Source organism: Zootermopsis nevadensis, unplaced genomic scaffold (genome assembly GCF_977971745.1).
Source record: "Zootermopsis nevadensis isolate Lab colony 2312 unplaced genomic scaffold, Znev_1.0 Znev_ptg000002l, whole genome shotgun sequence".
Classification (NCBI taxonomy): Eukaryota; Metazoa; Arthropoda; class Insecta; order Blattodea; family Termopsidae; genus Zootermopsis; species Zootermopsis nevadensis.
The window spans coordinates 13,887,686-13,911,012 of record NW_028259134.1 but is presented as its reverse complement, the minus strand read 5'-3'; the positions used below and the strand labels follow the sequence as shown (position 1 = coordinate 13,911,012).

At 39.1% G+C, this 23,327-nt stretch overlaps 1 protein-coding gene across 2 annotated transcripts in view; it reads left to right on the top strand.

Annotated features, from left to right (window-relative positions):
- Positions 1-666: 666 nt before the first annotated feature.
- LOC110836603 (uncharacterized) overlaps positions 667-23,327 on the top strand; it is a 71,976-nt gene continuing 49,315 nt past the window's right edge. The window contains exon 1 of one of the 2 annotated variants that reach the window (XR_015535465.1): positions 667-1,033. The gene's annotated coding sequence lies outside the window, so the exon portion shown is untranslated. Of the gene's footprint in view, positions 1,034-5,400; positions 5,535-23,327 lie in introns of those variants that run through there. The other variant, XM_087350204.1, reaches the window with a different exon arrangement.

Sequence of the window (23,327 nt, the reverse complement as noted above, 5' to 3'; positions counted from 1 at the left end):
ACTGGCCACTGGATTGTAACTTTATAGATGCATATGGCGAGGAGTTAACAGGCTGCAATCTTAGGCATCCCTTGTGAAAGTCTGCATGTAAATCTAAATACCCCAAAAAAGAACTCTTTCTAGCTGAGTTTGGATGTGTTCATGCAATTATGTGAAGTGTAAAGTAATTGAGGTAATATACTGATAATGTGTGGTTTATTATGACTGGATGCTGGGAGGTTACAGGGCTACGAGAAAGGAAGAAGGTACGTATGATTTGTGGTGATTTGTACCTTGGTTTGAATATAGAATTGGAGAGTAGCTTCATGTAGCAGTCTGCAAAATTAAACTACACAAAGGATATATGCATAGGCATCTCATTCTTGGTGAAGCATGTGGAAATTCATGTTCCCCAACTATTGGACACTGTCATAATTTTGAATTTGTACAGTTTTATTATTTGCTAACAGTATCATGTTGATATCAACAGGTAGTGGGGAAAAGTCAGAAAATTTATCAATTTTTCTAATAAACGAGACTGCGTAGTCCAACCGTGAGCTCTTCCATTTATGGAGTTGCATTTAAAGTGTGGTTAAGTTGGACTGATAAATGGATTCATATTATTTATACTATCTTATACAGGACTGGACCATATCGTAAGTTTCGAATGGATTCCGCATTCCAAATGAGGGCATTACATTGTAGTCCTCAAAATACCACGACCCTGTTCTTGCAATACATTTAGAATTCTTCGGGAATATTCGCCAGGTAACGCAAGTAATTGATCGGACATTTTAGTTTTCTATTTCGCCACTGCATGATGTAGAGCGCTGCGGTGAATAGTTGTGATGCAGGTCGCAGTAGAGGCAGCGATTTGAAGTGGCGAACGGAAAGGTGCGAATGTTAAATTTGATTGTGTTGTTTTATTAAACATTTATTTGTTGCGGTTGTTCTTAAACCAAAGAGTTATATGAAATGTGGATTGCTGGAAACGACAACATGATCTTTTGCTAGTGACGTTTCTGTCCTGCACTCCCCTCTTGGATCTGTGTTGGTGAGTTCCATTTCGATTTCTCCTGACCTTTGCGTGCCATTTGGAAGGTCTGCTTACCTCTTATTTTGTGCCCGTAATTATTATAGATGTTCCTAATAAATGCGGGTCAAACGTCATTGTCTCTTATAAATGAAGAGTAATGGGCTTTGCTTCTATTGATGAGTGCAACTATTTCTTTCAGCTGCATCAACAGATAAAATGAATGTAATTTGTAGTGCATAACCTTCTTGTAAGAAGTGAAATTACTGCGTTATTGCACAAGTACGTAGAATATTATGTTTGCATCATCAGTACACAGACGAACCATTTATATTCACTAACTTTTACAAACATGCGTGTTTAGGCCCCAATATTATTCCTTTTCAATGCTTTTACATTTGGTTCATCAAGGTTATAAATTCTGTTACAGTATTTTCTAGTTAAATTTGGCTGATTAACAATAAAACGTATTTTAAGAATCATTCATTGAGATAATTACGAGGGTCGCTCATTAAGTAATGCCCCACATTTTTTTCCTCAGAATATATTTATTCAAGATGGCTGAAATTTGGTGACAATATAAATCAATGTTTCCCTCACACATACTATTTTTCCACATAGTCCCCATCAACTTGTACGGCTTTACGCCATCGTGGAACAAGTGCGTGCATGCCTTGCCGGTACCAGCTCTTGTCCTGTGCACGTAGCCATGTCCTCACTGCTTGAATCACGCTCTCGTCATCTTCAAATCTTGTTCCGCGGATAGCATCTTTGAGTGGCCCAAAGAGATGAAAGTCGGAGGGTGGATGGGGCAGCACCGTCCAACCCAATTTGGTGATTTCTTCCCGGGTTCTCGGACTTGTGTGAGGGAGTGCATTGTCGTGCAGGAGCAAAATTTCTGCTGGATGCTTGTGAGGCCGAACTCGTCGGAAACGCTTCTTGAGGGTTTCAGGGTCCCGATGTACGCGTCTCGCACCTCTTGGCATTACATCCACAAGAATGAACCCATCACTGTCCCAAAAGACAGTCATCATGACTTTTCCGGCGGAGGGAGTTGTCTTGAATTTCTTCTTTCTCGGTGATTGAGGGTGAATCCACTCCATTGACTGCCTTTTTGTCTCCGGCTCAAAGTGGTGTATCCAGGTTTCGTCACCTGTAATGATCCCTCAGCATCAAAACGCTTCCAACAATTCAGAAGAAATTGTTTTCCTTTGAATCCTGCGGTCTGCTGTGAGACTTCGTGGAGCCCATCTTGCGCACACCTTCGAATATGCAAGAGCCCGGATAATTGCAATTACACTTCCATTGCTGACTGAAAGCTGTTGGGCCAATTGTCGAGTTGTGACGCGCCGATCCTCACGAATAATGGCATCCGCGCGGTTCAACATGTCTGGAGTGGTGGCTGTGGCAGGACGCCCAGAGCGCGGCAGATCATGGAGCTCGGTTTCTTCACTTCCTGAAGCTTTAACTCTCTTAGCCCAGCGACCAACGGTGCTCCTATCGACTGCACAGCTTCCATACACAGCACACAAACGTTTATGAATGTTCACCACAGTTTCTTTTTCAGCAAAAAAGAATTCAATTACAGCTCGTTGCTTGTAACGAGAGTCGTTCACAGACGCCATTTTAACAGTTCACTACAGCTCCGCCATCGGTTGGAATCATTTGAAACTCCGTACACGAACGCGAGAAACATCAAATCTCAAGCATGTAAAAGTACACTTTTCTATCTTCATTATTGGCTGAGAAAAAAAATGTGGGGCATTATTTAATGAGCGACCCTCGTAGATCCAGTTAAAATGTTGCAAGAAATTCCTATAGGAAGTTTAACAAAGCATGTGTAAAGAATAATAATTCACGCAATAAAAATGTTCTTTATGCATAATGTGTCAAACCTTTATAGAGCCGCTGCACCTTGTCCGCAGTCTATAAGCGTCCATTTTAATTTTTGGTTTGCAATTGCCGTACATAGAGAATTTCCCCAAAAGATATGTACACACAAGGTTAATATTCGTGCTTATCCATCTTTTTTTGGGACGTTATGTATATTACCACAGTTGTCCGGATTGCCAATTCCCGTCTTCGGTCGTGCATGTGGTGTACGAATTCACCGTGATGCAACTAGCTCAAGGGAGTTTACCATGTTCTAAACTAGAAATTGTTGAGGTCGCTCTTTTCGGGTGCAGCTTCTCCGTTGTGCTTATGGTGTACTGTTCGTGTGATGCACAGTGCGTTCACTGATAAAGTTAAAAGCAACTGTCACTTCTCGTACCCAAGCAGGAAACTCGCCACATTTATTCGTTCCTGTTTTTCACTTTCTACGTCTATACACTTATTAAATCCAAAACTTCTTGACGATGGTGAAGAGTCATTTGAATAAAAATTTCCTTGGATATTATCCATCGTCTAGTAAAATATAAAACGTAAAACGACGTTTCGGAGATGGGACTCTATCTCTATCCGTCTTCAGACCGAGATAGAGTCCCATCTCCGAAACGTCATTTTACGTTTTATATTTTATATTTTACTAGACGATGGATAATATCCAAGGAAATTTTTATTCAAATATACACTTATTATTTTACATTCTATGTTATTTATATTTCTTTTTTTATTATTATTCATTTAGGTTTTGCCTCTCCACCAATTTTGCCGCCCTAGGCGACCGTCTATTTTCCCTAGTGGTTAAACAGACCGTGTCCATTTTGATTATATTATTTTTTCAATCACATCAATAATCTACGGCCTTCCATCCAGTTTGCTAGAAACAGAAACACAGATTATATTTCCTTGTCTTGGAAGTTTCTTTCACCAGATACAAATCAGAAGTCATCACCAGGAACAATTTCATTTCCTTTCGCAGGAACCGAATACACCACCGAGATTTGTACTCGATTTATGTGGCTCAGGATAGGGATCGGTGGTGGTGGACTCTTGAGAACACAGTAATAAAACTTTGGGTTCTATAAAGGAGCATAGTCGTTCTTGAGAAGCTAATAGTAGCTCAACTAGTCTAACTATTCCCCTTTTATAATCATTATTAAATGGATTTTAAAGAGTGTGATGTGAGGATATGGACAGGATATTTCTGGCTCAGGATAAGGACTTGTGGCGGGCTCTATTGAACACTGTGATGAATCTTAAGGCTCAATAGAAGGTGGTAATTCCTTGCCCAGTTGATTGACTATTAACTTCTGAAGATGTTTCATGGATTTAATTAATAGGAGGCCTAGTATAATAATTATCATTGCGGCACCTTAAGGCACATGGTACATACGAAGACACTTAGGACATGCTGTAGTATCCTTCCCGTTTTCAGATATCTTTTAGTTTATTCACAAAGTTAATGTTGTACTTTATTATATTGTTGTTGTTATTGTTGAATTTAATTATCATCGTCGTCGTTTTCGTCATTTAACAGAAACGTAACGAGAGTCCCACCCTTTCAAGTAGATAATAATATTTTTGAACTTCGAATTATCAATATAATACCAGTTTTCTCACTCGTTTAAGAAGACCTACGAGGTATTTTCAGCGGATTGGATTAATAACAACGTCCGTAAAAAGAGGCGGAAGGAAACAAGTGTTAGGGAACGGCATAAGACGGAGAAGCGAGATTCTCATTCATAAAACCAGGAGCGGGGTCCATCATAGATCCTTATGGTATTCATTGAGAGTTGCCATGGAAACTGGGAAGGTTACTGAGAAAGTTGCGAACACCAACATATTTTCCAGAGAGCGAATCAGTCACAAGAAATTAAGTTGTTCGTAATGTTGGCTTCTGATTTGTATCTGGAATTTCCCAGTACGATGTCAGTTCCTCTGGGGATTTGGAAGGGGTCACTATACCGTGTGTGAATTGTAGTTGCAAGACGTTCCTATTTACGTCCAGTAGTAGAAACTGTTCGCCGTAATTATGTGAGGTTAATATATATATTATATATGCCTACTGCGTTTTCATAGCTGACTGTACTTCCGTGTTAAAGTTACTGGTTGTTTTTATGCTTTATATTTTATTTTCGACATATCAGTGGAAACTGTCGGGATTTATTTAAGTGTCAGTTAGGTATGATATTCTTCGCACTCCAGTGATCAGACCTGGTTACAAAATACAATTTTGCTTTGTACCAAAATTAAATGATATTTTACTAACTCTGAGGTCAAGAAGAATATAATGTAAACGTCTATTAATGGTAGCGTACCTGGTTTTTAAAGTTGTTATTGCCAGGCCACGCTTTCTAATGGAAGTACAAAATGTTTTCCAGCCCTTTCTTTACGCCTGTGTGTCTGAAATATGACGATTTTGCAGTTGGTAGAGTTTACGACACATTCTTAAAGTAAGTAATGAATCACTTTTCCGCTCGCATTCTCTCTCCTCTCACTCGTCAATTACGTAGTAACGATGCAAGTGGCAATTGGTAATATCACTGCGCAGATATGTGTTTCAGTCTGGGAGCTGGAGAGGAACTTGCTGCATTCGCTGTCAGAAACACAGTTCCTCCTGTGGAAGTTAACGAATACGGTGTGTTCTTTTCAAATAATTTCATTGTTTTAGTTAAAGGTAGTATCGATACTGTGACTAATAGTCACTGTAATAATTTATCGATAATTTTATAATATTTTATTTTGCGATGTATTACAATAATAAAATAACAGTTTTTGTGATTCATTCATATCAAGATGATTAATTTTCAAACCATTCTTTCATACGAATAATTTAAATGTTGACAAGTTATATGTTTGTGGGTGGTTTTATTAACTTTATAAATAATTTTATAGTTCATTATTTCCTACGACGCTTTGCAATGATAAAATTACACCAGATCTGGTGCTTATTTGATGGCTTTATTACTTATTTTTAATTTTTCCTGAGGGGCATGTAATTATTTTAGGTCATTCTCCCATACATGCTCAAGGTCCATGGAAGACAGCTAATTTAACTTTTATGCCCTCTTACTTAAATTTTAAATTGCGAATGTTTGATGTTGTTGATTATTACGACGGCCCTTGGATTTTAAAATATGTTTACACGATGTTTGAACGTTCATGACGATGGTGTGGCACTGTATATATTACCAGCTCTGTTGGACTTATCCATCATCTATGTACTTTGTTTAATACCACGACGTGCGGTAGTTGGTTCCGTTTCCGTCTTTCAGTGCCTTGCCAGAGTAGGAGGTTATCCTTCCACCAGGCACCTGAAGACGTAATTAGAACCAGGTACCGAAACATACTGGTTTTAAATTAAAACACGCATGTTATAGATAAAGTCCAAGAAAATGATTTACACGGTGTTCAGATGATGGTGATGGCTATATTTGTGCTTACACTATTATTTGTACTGTTAAGTGGAAGACTGATAAGAGGTCCGTTCTAGGATATCCGCTGTTTTCTCTCGGTCCGCGATTCACAAAATGTTGAGTACATTGAAATTACGCTTCGGAAGTACAGTAGAATTGGGCAGCAAAATAATAAAATGCTATGATAATGGAGAGGCCACTGTGTATAACAAATTTCGACACCAGCTTTCCTTCAAACTCTTAAATAAGGAAGAGTCAAACAGTCACCTAAGAGTCTGGTGTAGAAATAACTTGCTATCCTGTCTGATACTTGTTGTGGTCTTTGTCACGTTCTCCCCTGGAATGCCGTGATGTGGAAAAAGCTCTTTTCTTTCAACCCTCTATGTTTTCATTCATGATCATATTCTCACCACATTCGAAAGTATATATGGCTATTTACGTTTAAAAAGCTTTGTCAAATACCTTAACAAGTCAATGTTTTATCTCACTCATAGATGGGAGATTAAAGATAGCTGCGTTCAAATTCCCACACTCTTGTAGCCGATCGAACGTCATAGAAATTTTAAATTTAATGTTGTTAGAAAAAAATGTTTTGAGGTTACCCATGAAGTAGTACGTTTTGGAATGCAGTGATATCAATTTAAGTTCGTGTTACATTGACTAAGCAACAAAAAGTGGAATTTCACGTGAATAGGAGTGAAAAATGTTATCAGCTAATTTTAAAAGGTGTGCCTTCTCGCTCTTATTTGTACTGATAATGGCTGCAAAATTTACACAGAAAAATATAAATAAGCTAATATATTGTGAAAGCCTGAGGTAAACCGTCTTTATGATTGACGAATGAGGTGAGTTAGTGATTAGATAATTTGACGATGTTAATGCACCAGCAAATATCTGTGTGAAGTACAGTTATGTTCAAAATCCACCTGGAGTTTTAGTGATGTTTCTCTCTTCACGATGTGGAAACATTTGTGCGTCGCCACTTTCTTCTGCCCGTAATAACCGATATATCGAAGGACAGACATTTTAAGAGCTGGAAAGCACGATTATTTAGACGAGAGTTAATTTTTGGTTTCGATAAATTGATGTATTTGTATCTCAAAAGCATTTTATGCGTTTGAAGGCAAGTAGGCGTTATTCTTCCGAGAGGCTCTTCTTTTCAATACTATGAATGTCAAGACCCACGGAAAGATAAATGACTGTGAATGTGATGTACGAGATTGGAGCCCTGTATTATGCGAAGCGTTTTCTAGTTTGCTTTAGGAGATGAGCTGTTGACTGGGTAATTCATCTCTGTCCATGTCAAGTGATTATGGTGTCAATATAGTTACAAACTCTGTACTTTAGCGAACTGCCCCAAGTACAGAATAAACATCAAGATGGAAATGCAGCATCATTACTTCTTGTGTGAGACTGACATATATAACTCCTAAATCTTTTATTTTTTCATCTGGTTTTACTGTTTCAAGTTTGATGTCCATGGTGCAGTTTTTACACTTTTTCTTATTTTTAAATAGGAGATAGTTTATGTCCACATGTCTCTGTCTGTTGGGGAATTTAGGTGTTTTAATGAAACTTTGAAAGTTGCTGTAGACCTAAAGAATGGGGAGGACTATCTTGTGGCATTAAGTTCATATTAAGTTTCACGAGACTCTAATCGTTACAGATACATGAATACACCCAGACAGGTACTATCTATATTTTACATTAAAACAACAAAAAAGTAAAGTAAAGTAAAGTTTATCCCACTATACGCCATGTAGGCGTTTGGGGCGAGTGGAGGTATAGCTCCTCTCTTCCTTGACCTCGGCACTAGATGGGGGTGAGTGGTCAGCATCACGCCCCGGCCGGCTTTACCCCCGGGAAAGGACCCCGGTACCCATTGTAGAGGAGGCTGGGTGGGCCCCAGAGGTCTGGACGCAGAGGATAGAGGAAAAAATCCTCTGCCCCCGTCGGGGATCGAACCCCGGTCGTCCAGTCCGTAGCTAGTCACTATACTGACTGAGCTATCCCGGCTCATATTAAAACAACAAAGGCGGACTAAAAATTAACTACAGACCAGATATTGACTATTGAAAGTTATAAAATCTAATTTTCTCTGCGATTTTGCAATTCTAGATGCATATTTATTCTTTATTTACACGAAACGCATGAATGAAACGCGCAGTGAATATGTGTTTGCCTCACTGCACATTACGCCCTCTGAGCTGCTCAACAGATTGAGATGAAAGCCGATATTTTAGTGTATGAGCCGCCAAAAGTTGTACAGTAAAATTAATTTTCCGTGCATGAAGCTCAGCTCGAACTTTTTCACTTCTCTGAGATGCGTGATCTCGGCCGCCTGATCGAGGGTGTCGTTCTGATTACTGTTTCCAGCTGGATGTTGGGATACTTCCTTACTCCTTTGCTACAGAGTTCTTCAAGAATCTTGGTCCCCTACATTTTTTATGGGAGGATTCGTAAAATTTTGTACAGAGTGAATCATTAGCACAATGACCAAATCCCATCCTGAAGAACCAGTGGACCCTTTGACCTGTCTAGATTGGGTCATCCTATCCCTATTGCCACCATAGTTGTCGGGCTCATCAGGATTCACACCCCCTCCTCCGCACCACCCTCAACATGTGCTTGGTCAAGGTGGTAATCCTTGCAGGAGATATGCTGACATAGCACCTTCAAAAGGACATCGCAGCCTCGTGACAGATATCACCATATTCATAATCATTTTCCAGTTTTATTCGACGTTGCAGTTGAAACAGCGCCGTTAAGAAACTGGGAACCAGCGTAAATTGTCCGTGTCGACCAACTCGGTATGGCTGTAGAGTAGATTTGTATTCTACAGGAATCCGATTTGAATATCGGGAGGATTATCAGCTTTCATGATCGATTTATATCGCTATTTTGTTCAGTACTTGCAGGCCGATGCCGAGTTAGTACCTTCAAATTAGCCAAGATTGCCTCCTTCGAAATTCTTGCCCATTTTTGATCATTTTATCGTTACATTTGTCCATGTAGTTGATAGAACTTCGTTAAATAACTTACACGCCTTCCGTGGTGTCACGAAAGCGCCGTACTTCGGAGAACTGCCCCAAAGAAAGGATCAATGCTGTGACCCATATGCGATACGGGGAGGGGCGGGTCTGTCGTTGGTAGAATATTGAGGAACGGGGCCGTATTATGTGTACCAAGGGGCGGGGCCCTAAGAAAATCCATAACTCACCCCTCACGTAATGTCACGAGGGCAAATTTATTTGTATTCTTAATTGTTATTTAGAAGTGCCATGGTCTGTGTAGCAGTTTTACTGTTCTGTAAACAAAATGTAAACACCTCCACACGTATGAAGTAGGTGCGAAATATGTACATCCATGGAGGATAATTCCTCTTGAGAAGCTGATAGATGTTAAGCTAGTCAGTAAATTCCCCGCATTTTGTGGAACCCAAAGGACATTACTGTGTTCACAAGAATCCGTCACTGGACCCTTGTCCGAGGCGTCAGCCGTACCTCATATACGTAGGACCATTTTATTCTCCCGTCCAGGATTTACATAATATTTTTGAGCTTCTCTGTTATAGAGTAGATATGCTGGACCGTATTTCAACAAACCTTTGCTTGATTTACGTCTGATCCTGATGTGACAGACAATTTCTTCAGTCGTTTCTTTCACTGTTAAAAACAACAGAGAGGATAACAAATGACGATTTTGAATTTAAAAATCTGAAATCTTAACTGACTGACTGACCCTAATCGACAAAACAGCCAGACAACCGTCGAGTGTTGCACTCTGTACTTCTGTTGGGTTCGAATCTTGGACGGTTTGGAAGGAAAGTGAGCAAAATTCTTCGTCTTTCCTTTTTTAATTCTTTTTATGTGAACGCCAGGATATTACCTTCAAATAGACATCATTCGCTTCCTCCCAGATCCCCATAAACTCACCTTTTAGGATTATCTTTCAATCCTGTTAGACGCTCCATAACCATCACAGTTTAATTGGTATCCTTAATGTCCTAAGAATCAAGTTACTAATTAGTGGACCGACCGACAAACCCAGTCTAACCAAACTGTTACATGACAGACTAATTAATGACTGTCGCAGTGCTCAGCATATTACAATGAACTAATTCGTTAAGCATATGTAGGCCTGATACATAACTCCTGTGATTAATTCTTTAATACTACATGTTAAATATAGGCTCAATAGTAGTTTGTTCGTAATCCAGAAGTTCTTTTCTGTGTCATTGCACTTACCTGGTTCTTTAATGACGCTTTTGAGGGGTTAGATTATGTATTGTCTAATGGTGGAATGATAGTGAATAATGAATTGGAAAGGATGTGGAAGGATATAGTTTTGGAGTGATCTAAGGTTTTAGCATTTGCCGGGAGGGACTAAGGATAACCACAAAGAATCTCAGACACTCTGACAGAGATTTAAAAACGGACTTCCAGAATACGAAGTACGAATGTTAACCACTCGACCTCGACGTTCATTTGTCGCTATGTAAGACAACTTAGTTATTTCTGATTACCTCCACTTCAGAAAAGCTAACGGTGCTGACAAAAGTAGAGTTGTCGCTGGTACGTAATTAAGATTCAAGCCACGATAACGTATGGTGACGTGGAGGTACAGCTCCATACATTAACCATAAAGATGTGTTGTCAGATCACGCCGCAGCTGCTAGATCATCGGAGAACGAATCCCGGATACCCGCTTGATATGACGCTGGGTGGACCCCAGAGCCAATGTGGACCAGTTGGCGAGCAAAGAAATCCCTGTTTCCGCCCGAAATCGAACCACTGTCGTCCGCCCCGTAGACTAGTCACTTTTCTGACTGGGCTACCCTGATTCACCTGCAGATGGAGGGTGGGAATTTTGTGGTTTGTTTCTGTATTTATAATTTTTAGGTTGTTTTTGTTCAAACTTTTTACGCTGTCGCTACACTTCCACGATCTTCCAACCAGAAGGAAGATCGTGTATTTTTATTTTCTAATCTCAAACATCCTGTCCTGAACTTTCACTTCCGTGAGTGATGCGTATGTTGTTGTTTTTTTTTTTTTTTTTTTTTTTGTTTTTTTTTTTTTAGCATATCAACTTTGTCTCAGTCTCACAGAAGCCTATGTATGTGTTTTTGTTTACATAATAGTTGATTTAAAGGGATGTTCCATTCCTAGTGTGTATGTGTGTGTATATATAATGTGAAATTTAATTAAAATATATTTATAGCAGATTTCAGGGTTTTCTTTAAATTCCTTCAGTTATGCTCTTTTACAAACGTTTTAGTAACATTTTTAGGAATAAGAAGAACGCCTGAAGATCTTTACTTTACCACATGCGTCCAGAATTGGCTATTTATGGCGTGCATTTATATAATTTGTGTAGTTTACTTCTTAATCATGGAACTAATCTAAAAGCAGCCTTTATTTCGTCACGAGGTTTACACGACGGTGCGTCGGAAGATGGCTGTCTTCTGGGTTGTAGCGCCGTTTAGTCTCGTAAAAATTTACCGACATTTCATAGGTCCTTGCTGCCTCCATCATCTGGGCGAGCAGGGCATCTAGGCCCTTTGAAACGTCGGTAAACTTCTATCAGACTAAACGGCGCTAAAACCCAGAAGACAGCCGTACCTGGTAACACCCGTTGTTTGTGAACATTTCGTACTACTGTGACCTATGACCTCTGAGCCCTTTGTCGTCTCACAAAATATTCATCAAACGTCAACGATTGCCCGTTGGTTTTTCGCGGTGGATGCTGTCGATAAACAGCGCGCAACGAGCTGTGGTGTAACCAATCGTCATTCAGCACGCGTTGCCTCGTTCGTAGGTTACCTAACGATCCTCTGTCAACAGCGAAGAGAATGAAAAACAGTCGAGGATTGTTGTGAACAATGAGCATGAATTTGATGTTTAATTTGTAGGCTGCAGTGAAGTCAATGCACCTAACATTTCGGTGATTGTCTGTAGGCTAAAGCGAAGTTTATACCATTTTGAGCAAGAATTTGAACTCCATAGTGATAGCTGAAACGTATACTTATAGTGTTTGTAAAGTTTAAACAGCTTGGCATGAGATCATTTATTTGTAAGAAGAATATATTCAGGTACGAAACATTCTAAGAAAGCACGTACTAGTAACGACGTGGTAATTATTATACAAGAATATGGTCGTATGTGGTTATAACCAGAAATAGTGGATTAGTGACTGATAAGCAGACATCGTTATTACCAGTTAATTTATTTATTTTTATAATATAATTTCTCTTACACTTAGGATTTTAAAGAGGATCCTGCTTCAGTATTTATGTTGTGATCTCTGATGCTGTCTTACCACCGCGTTAGAATGTGGTTGTCGTTTTTCGGACTTTGTTATTTCCTCCAGCTGTGATAGCGACGTGTTACCACTTCAGTACATGCTGCCACGACATAATGCGATTTTAATCGCTATTTTTCATCGTTTATGGCCATTGTTCTGCATTAGACAGAATTGAGTTATTCGTTTTAATGATGTAATGCAGATTCTGACTGCCTCTTCCGGTCTTTAAAAATCGTGGAAATAATTTAATTTAGGACTACAGTGCTTATTTGTAGTTTATTTAAACGCTGTCAGTGGCTCTGGCTATTTAGTGTCTAAATGTAGGCGATTAATGAACGATGAATTGTGAATTATATAGGAGGAAGCAATCGTGGCCTAATTTAAAGTACTACCGCGACATTTTACTGGAGGGACTGAAGGAAACCACGACAAACCTCAGTCAGCATAGCCGGTTTCATGTCAGAGATTTTAACCCAGGTTCTCCCGAATACGAAGCAGGAGTGTTTGCCACTCAACTGCGACATTTTTTGCCTACTTTATTTCTGATTAAAAGTAATATAAACGGAACCAACACTGACAGTGCTGATAATTGTTGGAAGAGAACCGTAACAGAGTAACAGCAGGGAACAGACCTTGAGAAACCAATATTTATCCAGCTAGTCAAGAAATGTTTCGCCTTTTATAAAAATTGAAGGTTCCATCCATTACTTGCTCATAGGAGCCCAATTCTGGTCTCTGTCCTGAGCCACATGAATCCAGTCTGTACCCTCCTATCTTATTTCTTAAGAACCGTTTTAGAAAAGGTCTCATCCCTTCAGATTTTCTGATAAAACGCTTTTATTGTGACCTTCTCTTTACATAAATAGCAGCGGTAGTAGTAGTAAACTGCGAAGATGTGGCAGAGTTACGATGACTTTGTCGCACATATAACAGTAAGTATTCTAACATGTCGAGATATCTCGTTCATAACAGGCAACGTATAAAAACGCATCTGTAGCCTCATAATCAGCACCAATTCCAAGTTATAATAACTCTCACCTTCCATGGGTCTCGCGTTCGCTGCAGAATTGGTTCACTAAAATGTTAAAACAAATAATACAAATTTGCAAAGATATATTTCGTTTTCTTTAGCGAAGAAATTATTTAGGGTCCAATCGAAAAACATTGGTATCAGAAAACTTTTACCTTTTCACTCAGGAAATAAATGCATACAACAGAAAGTAGCGAGTTTCTGAGGAATAATAAATAAAAGTAAATTGTGGTAGTTCTTAAAGAGACTGGTAGTTTTCAGGATCTGACTACAGAGTGCAGGGAAGTCGGTATTCGTCACGACAACTTCTCGTTTGTTCATTGATCCATGAGGAACTATGTATAGGTGCTGGGGGGAGGGGGGGGGCTGAAGGTGCCCCACTTGGTCTTCAGGATTTGACCTCCTTGTTAGACTTTGATGGGGAACCACACACTTCTTTGCTAACAATAAATATACTGTATAAGCTTCTGCAACTACTACACACATATTAAGATCTGCAACAAAACGCAAAATTGCTGTAATGTTACTTAAAATATTTTTTAAAACTATATCAGATGGTATCATTTATTTTTTATCAACCTCTCTCCTTTGCCACCATTGTTCAAACAGAGTGTTGTTCTTTACATATGGTGGCCTGGTGGTAGTAAAGGGTGACTTCTGTCTGCTTGTTTGGAAAGGGGAAGTGACGAAGGTTTACAAAAAATAATTACTGCAGCGCGGTTTAAAATTTTTGGGAATTCATGCTCGTAGCGTATTACAGTTCATTATATCAAGGCTACCCATCTTACCGCGCGGTTCTAAGTTAACAGCACAGTGTTGCCCGCTTTGCTACTCCGTGAGTTTCGAGTTGTCTTCACTCGCCTGGGTTCCGTTGCTCTTATTCCAAAATTGTACGATTTTTCTGTGACCTTTGAAGCGTGAAGTTTGTTGACGGCTACTGTAATGAAGTAATTGATTGACAAACTAATTGTATAAGCACATCTGTTATACATTGCTATATTAATATATTTTGGTCATGTAAAACTGAATACCATGACTTCCGAAAAGGGGATATTTTAGTTAGAGAGGCGATTGAAACGAGGCATTCAGATATTGAAATACGCTCTTATTTTATATTAATATTGACCGATTTTTACTTAAATAGCTATCTTGACGTCTTCAAGCACGATTCAAGAGTACTGAGTTTATTTTCAGGCACATCAAAACTTTTTTAAAATTAATTTAAATTCGTATAATTTTTTCCGAATTCCTTTTGAATCTGTCGTTACGACGTTTATGTTGTGTACATGTCACGTATGGTTTGTACCAAACAAATTTGAGTTTGTAAGACTTGAGGTTCTCACAGCGGTGAATATGAAGATTTCTGTCTTCTGGGTTATTGCGCTGTGTAGTCTGGTCGATGTTAACCAACGTTTCAGAGGTCATACTGCCTCCGTCATCAGGGCGATGAATATTCATCGCCCTGATGACGGAGGCAGTATGACCTCTGAAACGTTGGTTAACATCGACCAGACTACACAGCGCAATAACCCAGAAGACAGAAATCTTCAAATTTGAGTTTGTTCCAGTCAGTTAACTGTTCAGTAGCAATGGTGTTTCAGATCTTGTAATTGATAATGTTGTGTCACCGAAAGTAAACTCAGATTCCAATTGCTTCCTAAGACTGTACTACTGATGAAACAATAGTCCTACTATTAATTTGTTTGTGGCTTTAATAGACTGATTTCCGAACAGAAACAGATTGTGAAGATAGCAGTTTTCTGTGGCGTAGCGCCGTGTATTCGGTAGATGTTAACTAACATTTCTGCTTGTTGCGTCTATCATCGGGTGATAACCCTGATGATGGAGGTAGCACGAACCTATGAATCGTCTGAAAACTTTTACCAGACTACGGCGCCACAACCCACTACCGTGAAAACCTCAAATCCTACTTGGAAATAGACCGCTTTAGTGAGTAAAGTATGCTGGCAGTGTGCCTGTGTGCGAATATTTTTAATCTTAATATTTCTTCAAGTAACTAAGTGACTTATAAAACATTACACGTCGGTAAAGCCCGGTGGGTAAGAAGGGTGACTCCATTCGGAATGATTGTGGATCGATTCTGGTTTTTGTCTGCATTTCGCCTACATGAAACCTGTCATAGTTTCTGGAAATTGACAGTAAGACTTCCTACACATCCCTTTCAAACTAAATAATTAATGAAGAAGACTGTTGTTTGGGATTCACAGATAGCGAAAGTTTTGCAACGCTTACCTACAGAATTTTTCTACCTCTAAAGGTAGGAATATTCTGTAAGTACCTAATGGTTTTATTGAAATGTATCCATTTTAACTGCAGGACATAGTTTAACTGTGAGTTTTGTGTTGTAATAATTAGTGGTATATCTTTGAACAACGACTTCTGTAGCTTAAGCGGTCGGACGTTGGCTTCTTACAGCCGAGAACAAGGTTTAGTCCCAAATGACTTCACATGAGATTCGTGGAAGACGAAGTGTCACTGGAGCAGGTTTATTTCCGAGTTCTTCTTCTACTCCTGCAAATAATTTTTCCACAGTTGCTCTACACTCATCTTTCGCTGCCCCACGAGGTGTGCGATGCCTTTGACCAAGTTGCACATTATCAGATTGTCGGTCGTAAGTTATGGGCTGGCTTCATCTCTGACCCTGCGCTTGTCTGGTGTCCGAGTAAAAGCGGATTAGTACGAATTTCTAGAATCTGAAGATAACCGGGTAAGTTACTATGTCTGCTTGGCAGAGTCGCCCTCACGTAGATCAATACTGTTCATAAAACACACCCACAGTTTCGTATAAATTTTGTATAAGTATTTACGGTTTATTATTACACTTGATTTTCGTTATACAGAGTGTCCCAAAAAGATGTATACACGAATTCAATGAATGAAATAATGACATTTTAATAAACTAAATCATAAGCAAGCATTGGCATTTAATGAATTAACGAATCTATTGTAGGTGTTCGAAATGACCTCCGTTAGCTTCGTGGCACGGTCGATCGATAACAAGGTTACTATTCGGTATTATAATGTGTATACATCTTTTTGCTACACCGTACAAGACCGGAGTTCTGTTTCCGGCAATATCAAGGAGGATGTGGATTCTGTCCAGTCAGTCTCCGAAGCTCTCTTAGGACGATGTAGCTTACCGGCCGTTCACCTACATCCGTTGCCAAGGTTAAGAATGCGTGGAGGTATCCTCCATTTCTCCATACGTATTCATGGCGTGGTGCTCAGTACTTTGATCCTTAATTAAATTAAGGACTATGTGCAAATACTGTGATGAGGTCGCCACGTGTATTTTCGTCATTAGAAATTATCCTATAATAAACCTTGTGGCGTTATGACATTTCCGAGGACCGCTGGCCACACAATTTTCGGGGAACTCGTTGAATGACATTAGTTACACATTTCAGTGATCTATACGACCTGTATACATTCTGTAATTATGGATGGAAGGAAATGAAAGTTTTACAGTCGTGGCATCCATTAATAATGGAATAAAAGCCAGTCTATTAGAAAGGCAGAAACACGTGACGCTTTCATGCCTTCAGAAAAGGAAATAAGTCTGTCCATTAATCGATCGGCGTTGGCGTACCATTAAGGAATCTGGAACCAGGTAACGTGAAAGGCCGTTGAACCGCCGAGGTTTTAGTTGCGCTCCCGAATAAATTAATTGTTCTTCCCTCTGGATTCTTCATGTGGATTGTTGGACGATGACAGACTTATTAGTTAAAGTGTCAGAAATTACTTAGCTGTGAAGAAATCAGCTTTTGGGCTTTAATATGTAGATTGTAGGTTTGACTCGACTAGATGTAAACATTGCAATTTAAACATTATAATTTTGAGGTAAATCGTATCAAATGAATAATATACAATACACAATTATTTAAGTCCATGTAGACCTGTGCACTATTTTATTGTGTTTTAATGACGCTTTTTAACTGCGTAGGTTATATACGTACGTTGAATGGGTAGACGGTTTTAAATGACGAATTTGAAAGGATTTGGCCGTGGTCTATTTGGGGGTAGGTCTACTATTTCAGAAGGAAACCACGGCCTCAGTCCGAGGGTAGAGCCCAGAACTTTTGAAACACGAAAAAGTGGTGCTCACCAAATATTAGCGAAATTTAAATGTTTCTTTGCTTACTTCTTGCATATTTATTGACGAAATCGCGGGTTACATCATTTGCTAGACAGCGTAGATGGTTCTTTGTTTTAAATTCGTTAAATTTCGGATTTGCAGTAACTTTATTGTGCAGATAGTGAAATAAGATTTGAAATAATCAGTCAATAAATTTTGTTATTGCGCGTTCTTTACCTGCAGGCAGAAGACTTCGGTTTGAGACTTGATTTTTAACATTTTGTAAACTTAGGCGTTTATAATATTACCTGCTCAATGTGTTCCCACAGTAAATAAAATATTGTTTGATTTCCTTAACAAAGAATGTGAAACAATCTATTTGTGTGTCGATGGCATGTAGGCTACATAGGAAATGTGATGGTGTCGTGAGCAAATTAAACGCGCCACTTAATTCCCCTTTAAAGGGTGCATTAGTATTTCACCTAGTAACCAAAACAACGTCACAGAATTATATTTGTGTTAAGTAGCGAGGTCAGTCTCCATGACTATTCGTAACAGCTGAAAGATATTCTGATATAACGTAATGCTCACAGTTCTCTTTAAACATGAATGGCTTCAGAGAAAGATTATCCACAGTATGAAGTTCAGTGGGCTGTGTTCTTATTCGAAGTGGGTCAATACATCTCCAGCTAGTGGCGCTGGAACACTGGGAGCTCATTGTTAGACTGCATTTTGTGATAAAACTGGTACTCCGTCACGACGCCATCCATAGTATTATAAGATTATCGAGCGTGTAATTTTTTTATGTATGGCATGCAACTGTACTGTACAGTTTTATCATACCACAGAGTGGGTCTTGTGTAATTCAGAACGACTTTTCCGGATTTCCTGATTTCGTTCAATCCAGGGAATATTAAGTCCGTCGTAACACTAAATATGATCAACTTCTGCAGTTGATTGATTGATTCTTAGGTCATTTCTGACACTGAATTGATTCTAAAGGTTTCACTACATCAAATGATACGGGGCGATTTTAATTATGGCATGTCGATAAGTATTTGAAAGTAGGTGACTGTAGCCTGCTTTTCTCTCATTTGCGTGGGTGGATAAAGTCGGCCATGGCGGTATCTTTATGAAGTTTTAGTTAAGAATTATCACCCCCATTCCACGCTGTGAAACATGTATAAATGAGAGGCTCTTAAAAAAATCGTCAAACATGATCCTTTACAAACATGGCTGTCTTTTGAGTTGTCGTGCCGTGTAGTCAGGTAGAATTTTACCGACGTTTAAGAAATAGTTGCTGCCTTCCTTATCAGGGCGATAGCCCTTTTAAGCTTTGTCACTTACTCAGGCACCGACGTCAGATCTAACACATACAAGCTTTAATTTTAAAAAATCTAAATAGAAAACACGAAAGTTATATCTGATTTGTAAAATGCCATTTAAGAGCTTGGTAGTTGACATTAGACACAAAACTAGTTTTTAAACATCTTTTGAACCATGCCTACTCTAATACTCAGTGTTTGAAGTGTATTTGATTTAGAATTGTCTCAAATTAAGTTACTTCCTGTCTCTTGTTGGTGCTAGACGAGTCTTATAATTTTCCTTCCACGAGTGATTTTTTGTCTACAAGTGAACAGTATTTTTATTCTATTTGTCATTTTCTCTGCTTATCTTCTTTTATCTGTTTTCTGCCTGTTTGTTCCTGTCCGCATTTATTTTTCTTTGTACAGGTGTGCAGCTTTTTTCACGTTTCGGTTCGTTATGCCTGCTTTTATTCACGTTTCTTTTATTTTAATTTACGTGTCACATTTATATCTACTCTTTCCTCTGTGTTCGTGTCCTTTTTATGTTCGGACATTTGTCTAGAGAAGCTGATGAATGCAAGAAAAATCTTGGCAGAGATTCGAACCAGTTTCTTCTCGAATACAAGTTGAAGTGTCGCCGCTGTATCAACAGACTTCATGAATTGACTCCAAGGAGGAAACTACGAAAAGGCCTCAGTGGAGCTAGTTTTATCAGCCGAGGCTCGAACCCGCTACGAAGCAATACTGTATACTACGACATCACGTTTACTTTACTCACATGTCTTTCCGTAGAACAAGTGGCATGACTGCGTTCGGTTTGTGAGTGTGTCCCACTTAACGTGGAACCGAACACGACGCCTTACCGCAGCAACTAGCAGATACCAGGAAATGAGTTGGTCACAACGCAGATCATAGCCGTCGCATGTCATAATGTGTGTTCTGAGTCACTTGGAACTCTGTATGTGCTGCCACCCTTTTCAGGAAACATCGCACGACTGATAAGGAATGGGCATGTGTGTGTTTATGAGTGGGTGAATGAACGAGACAGATACACATGGAGCTAGCGACTTTGTTCTGCTTGCTGCGTCACAAGGCGTTTCCAACCGAAATGGGGCTTTGCTTTGTGATCGGGATTTATAGTAGTAGGGACTGTGTCTTGTTTCTTTATAGATTTTTCGACAAATGTGGTGGCAGAACAGAGAACGTTTTGAAGTCTCCCTTGTGACCTAAGACGCTGTGAAAGCGTAAAGGGACCGTGGAGGTGATCTCCTGGCGTAGTACACCTAGACACCAAGTGGAGTTTGGCGTCAAACTTCCGACACTGCTCCTGTAGAACTGTCAGTCCCACGTGGCAGAAAAGTGTTTCACTTATTTACTCTGGTTCAGCAGTAAAGATACCTCAGTGTTGCGATTGGAATACGGGTTGGACGAAGGTCGTGATTCGGTACCGGAGACGACAGAATCTCTCTCTTCACCACAACGTCCAGACCGGCCCAGAAGTCCACTCAACCTTGGGTTCTTTTCCAGGGTTAAGCGGCCAGGGTGTGAAGACGAATGGGAACCTTCGGCTTCCATGAAAGTCAGCCATTTTTTTTGACCATCTGAGCAATTATCAATTTTTGCAGAGCCCTGTTACATGGAGATAGCTCTTTGTTTAATGCTCATTTATATTTTAAATGAATTCTTCCTGTTATTGCCATTTAATTACTATATAACAATTAACACAGTCTTTAACGATGGAAAATATCTGATTATGAAATTAACCGCTTTGACTTGAATCTGTGTGAAAAACAAAACTTCATTTTCCAGGAGCTCTGTTACCGGGTGTTGTCATGGTATTTCTGTGCAAGTTTCAATCGATAGATTGCAACACGGGAGATTGGATATCGAGCTACCAGTTAGAGTAATGTGCATTAGCTAATTGTATGACTCGTTTATGCCATTGTTTCGAGGTGTGCAGTTATATTCATGGCACGAAGCGGAAGTTTTCTTTATGTGTTTCTGAATGATCGACGTTGCATTTCTGTACTCTGGACGACCGACGACCGCTGACGAGCCAATGCCAACACATGACGAAGTTCGGTGACACACGTATTTCAGTTAGGGACACTTGAATTTCTGTGAGTTTTGTTGAGCACGACAAGAAAGGTGTACCAGTGCCACACAACAATACAATAACCTTGTTCTAAAAGCGTCTGTGCGCTATATCTCACCGTTATTTGAAATAAATCCTATTCGTAGTTAGACAACCCTATAAACTAATGTTACGTTTAGAAATCTGTTTTTGAAATAAATTTTTGAATATTCGTTGCATGTGGCAAGAAAATAATTTTGTCTATCTAGTGAGATTTCAGAACTGTTGTGAAAACAATTTTGGAACCTAATAGGCATGTGAACAAAAATTTTGAAACATGTTTGGTCATCATCTTTTGTTGGGTAACGAAAACAGCCTTCCTTTTTACTTGCTTGCAAGTGTTGTGTAAGCAAAAATGATGTATAAACCAGGAGTGATTTTGTAAGCGATGCTCATATTTCCATGTGATTGTAATGATAGGGTAGTTATTTTTATCGTAGACAAGTCACTTTAAGTTGTTGTTTATCCAAATTGGCATTGGAAGTGGCTAAAAGACTTGGTTTTAGTGGCCTATTATCTGTTTCCTTTTATCAGAAATTTTTTATTTTCAACTGTGCTCGTATTTGCCACAGTTTCTCTGTCGTTCGAACTTAACCCCAAACTACAGATTTAGAGTGGCAGAAAGGCTTGGAGGTTGCTGTACTTAGCATGAAATTACTCTTATATTGATCAATGCTCAGGTAAGCCTCGTGGCGAAATGAGTACATCTTTTACAAAATTGTATGTCGGTGATTGAAAGTCAAAAAAGTAAAAATGGCATAAGGCATGTAGTTCCGTACGTGATTCAACCGCTTTGTATGAACGAGTAAGATACGTCGAGGTTTTTGTACTGATAGGTGGTCTGCTCGAGATAAAGTATGTGGTGTCGAAGCAATACATTTCTGTCGTTTTTTATCCTGTGAAATATATTTTATTAAATGTCTTCAGTGACAGCATTTCGACTGAGAATTCGAACCCTCTCGGTCGGTTTGCATTGTTTATTGTGGCAGCAGCTACTGTCTAAAGATATCTTTTTACTGTGTTGCGTTGATAAGGTCACATTGACTCAAGGGCAAGGGATGTTGTAGCCTCGGTGTTTGAAGTATTTCCATGTGGATGTAGTCTGTGTTTAGGGCACGAATATATTTAATTTTTTTTTTACTATAAATACTATTTTCAGAACCACGTAGAAGTTCCAGCCAAATCTGGATATTTCAGCAATAAATTTGCGCTGGTTTCGGTAATGACGAATTTTCTTCCTTTTAAGTACTCATGTGTTTATGAAAGTTCTGTTGAGACATATTGAAACGCAGGACTAAAGTTTTTACGAAAAATTGTCGAACCATTTTAATATTTATTGAGATCGGACAGTTTTAAAGATCGCTTTGCGAAAGAGCGTGAATAATGTTATGAGCTTATCTCATATGTTTCAGAAAAAGGTTTCACAAACTGGTTTTTAACTATTCTTGAATATACATGAATATTAAGTTTCATAAATGGATTTTAGGTTACGTCGAAAACGTTTACTACAGTATTTATTAATTTAAATTGATTGATATGATCAATGATGAGCGCAGTTCAGTTCAATTTTTGTCCTTCGCTCACCCTCCACGCACCAAAAGTCGAGCATGGTAAAGTATTGAAGGTTTCTATCTGAATACGTACAGGCCTGAGGACTTAGCAGCTTTGTAGGCTTTGTGTTCGTTCATTCAAGCGTTTTTAAATATGATTGATTTACTTCTCTTAATATCCAAGATGTGGTGAAGTGGTTAGTACTTCATCGTCATATTTACGAAGTCGCAGGTTCCATTTTAATCTCAGAGGTTTTACGTGGTTTTGTCAGTCCCCCAGTATTAACTATTATAGCCTATAAACCACGACCACTTCCTACAAAGTTCTTGTCCCTAACATTAGACCCCACCCAGGCTATGAAATTAATGGTCGTCGTTAAATGAATTACGAAACACAAAAAATTTTTTTTAGAGAAAGACTAGTATGGGAACATTTTTGTTGGCTGTGACTGTACTTGGCTAATTTCCTTACTGTTGTTCATTTGTGTCTTCCTTATTACTGACAACGACAAATTGCAAACATGGAAACAGGACGAAGCAGGCTTTGATTCTGTCTTTGAATGGTGTAGTTCCATTTTAGATGTTACACCGGAAA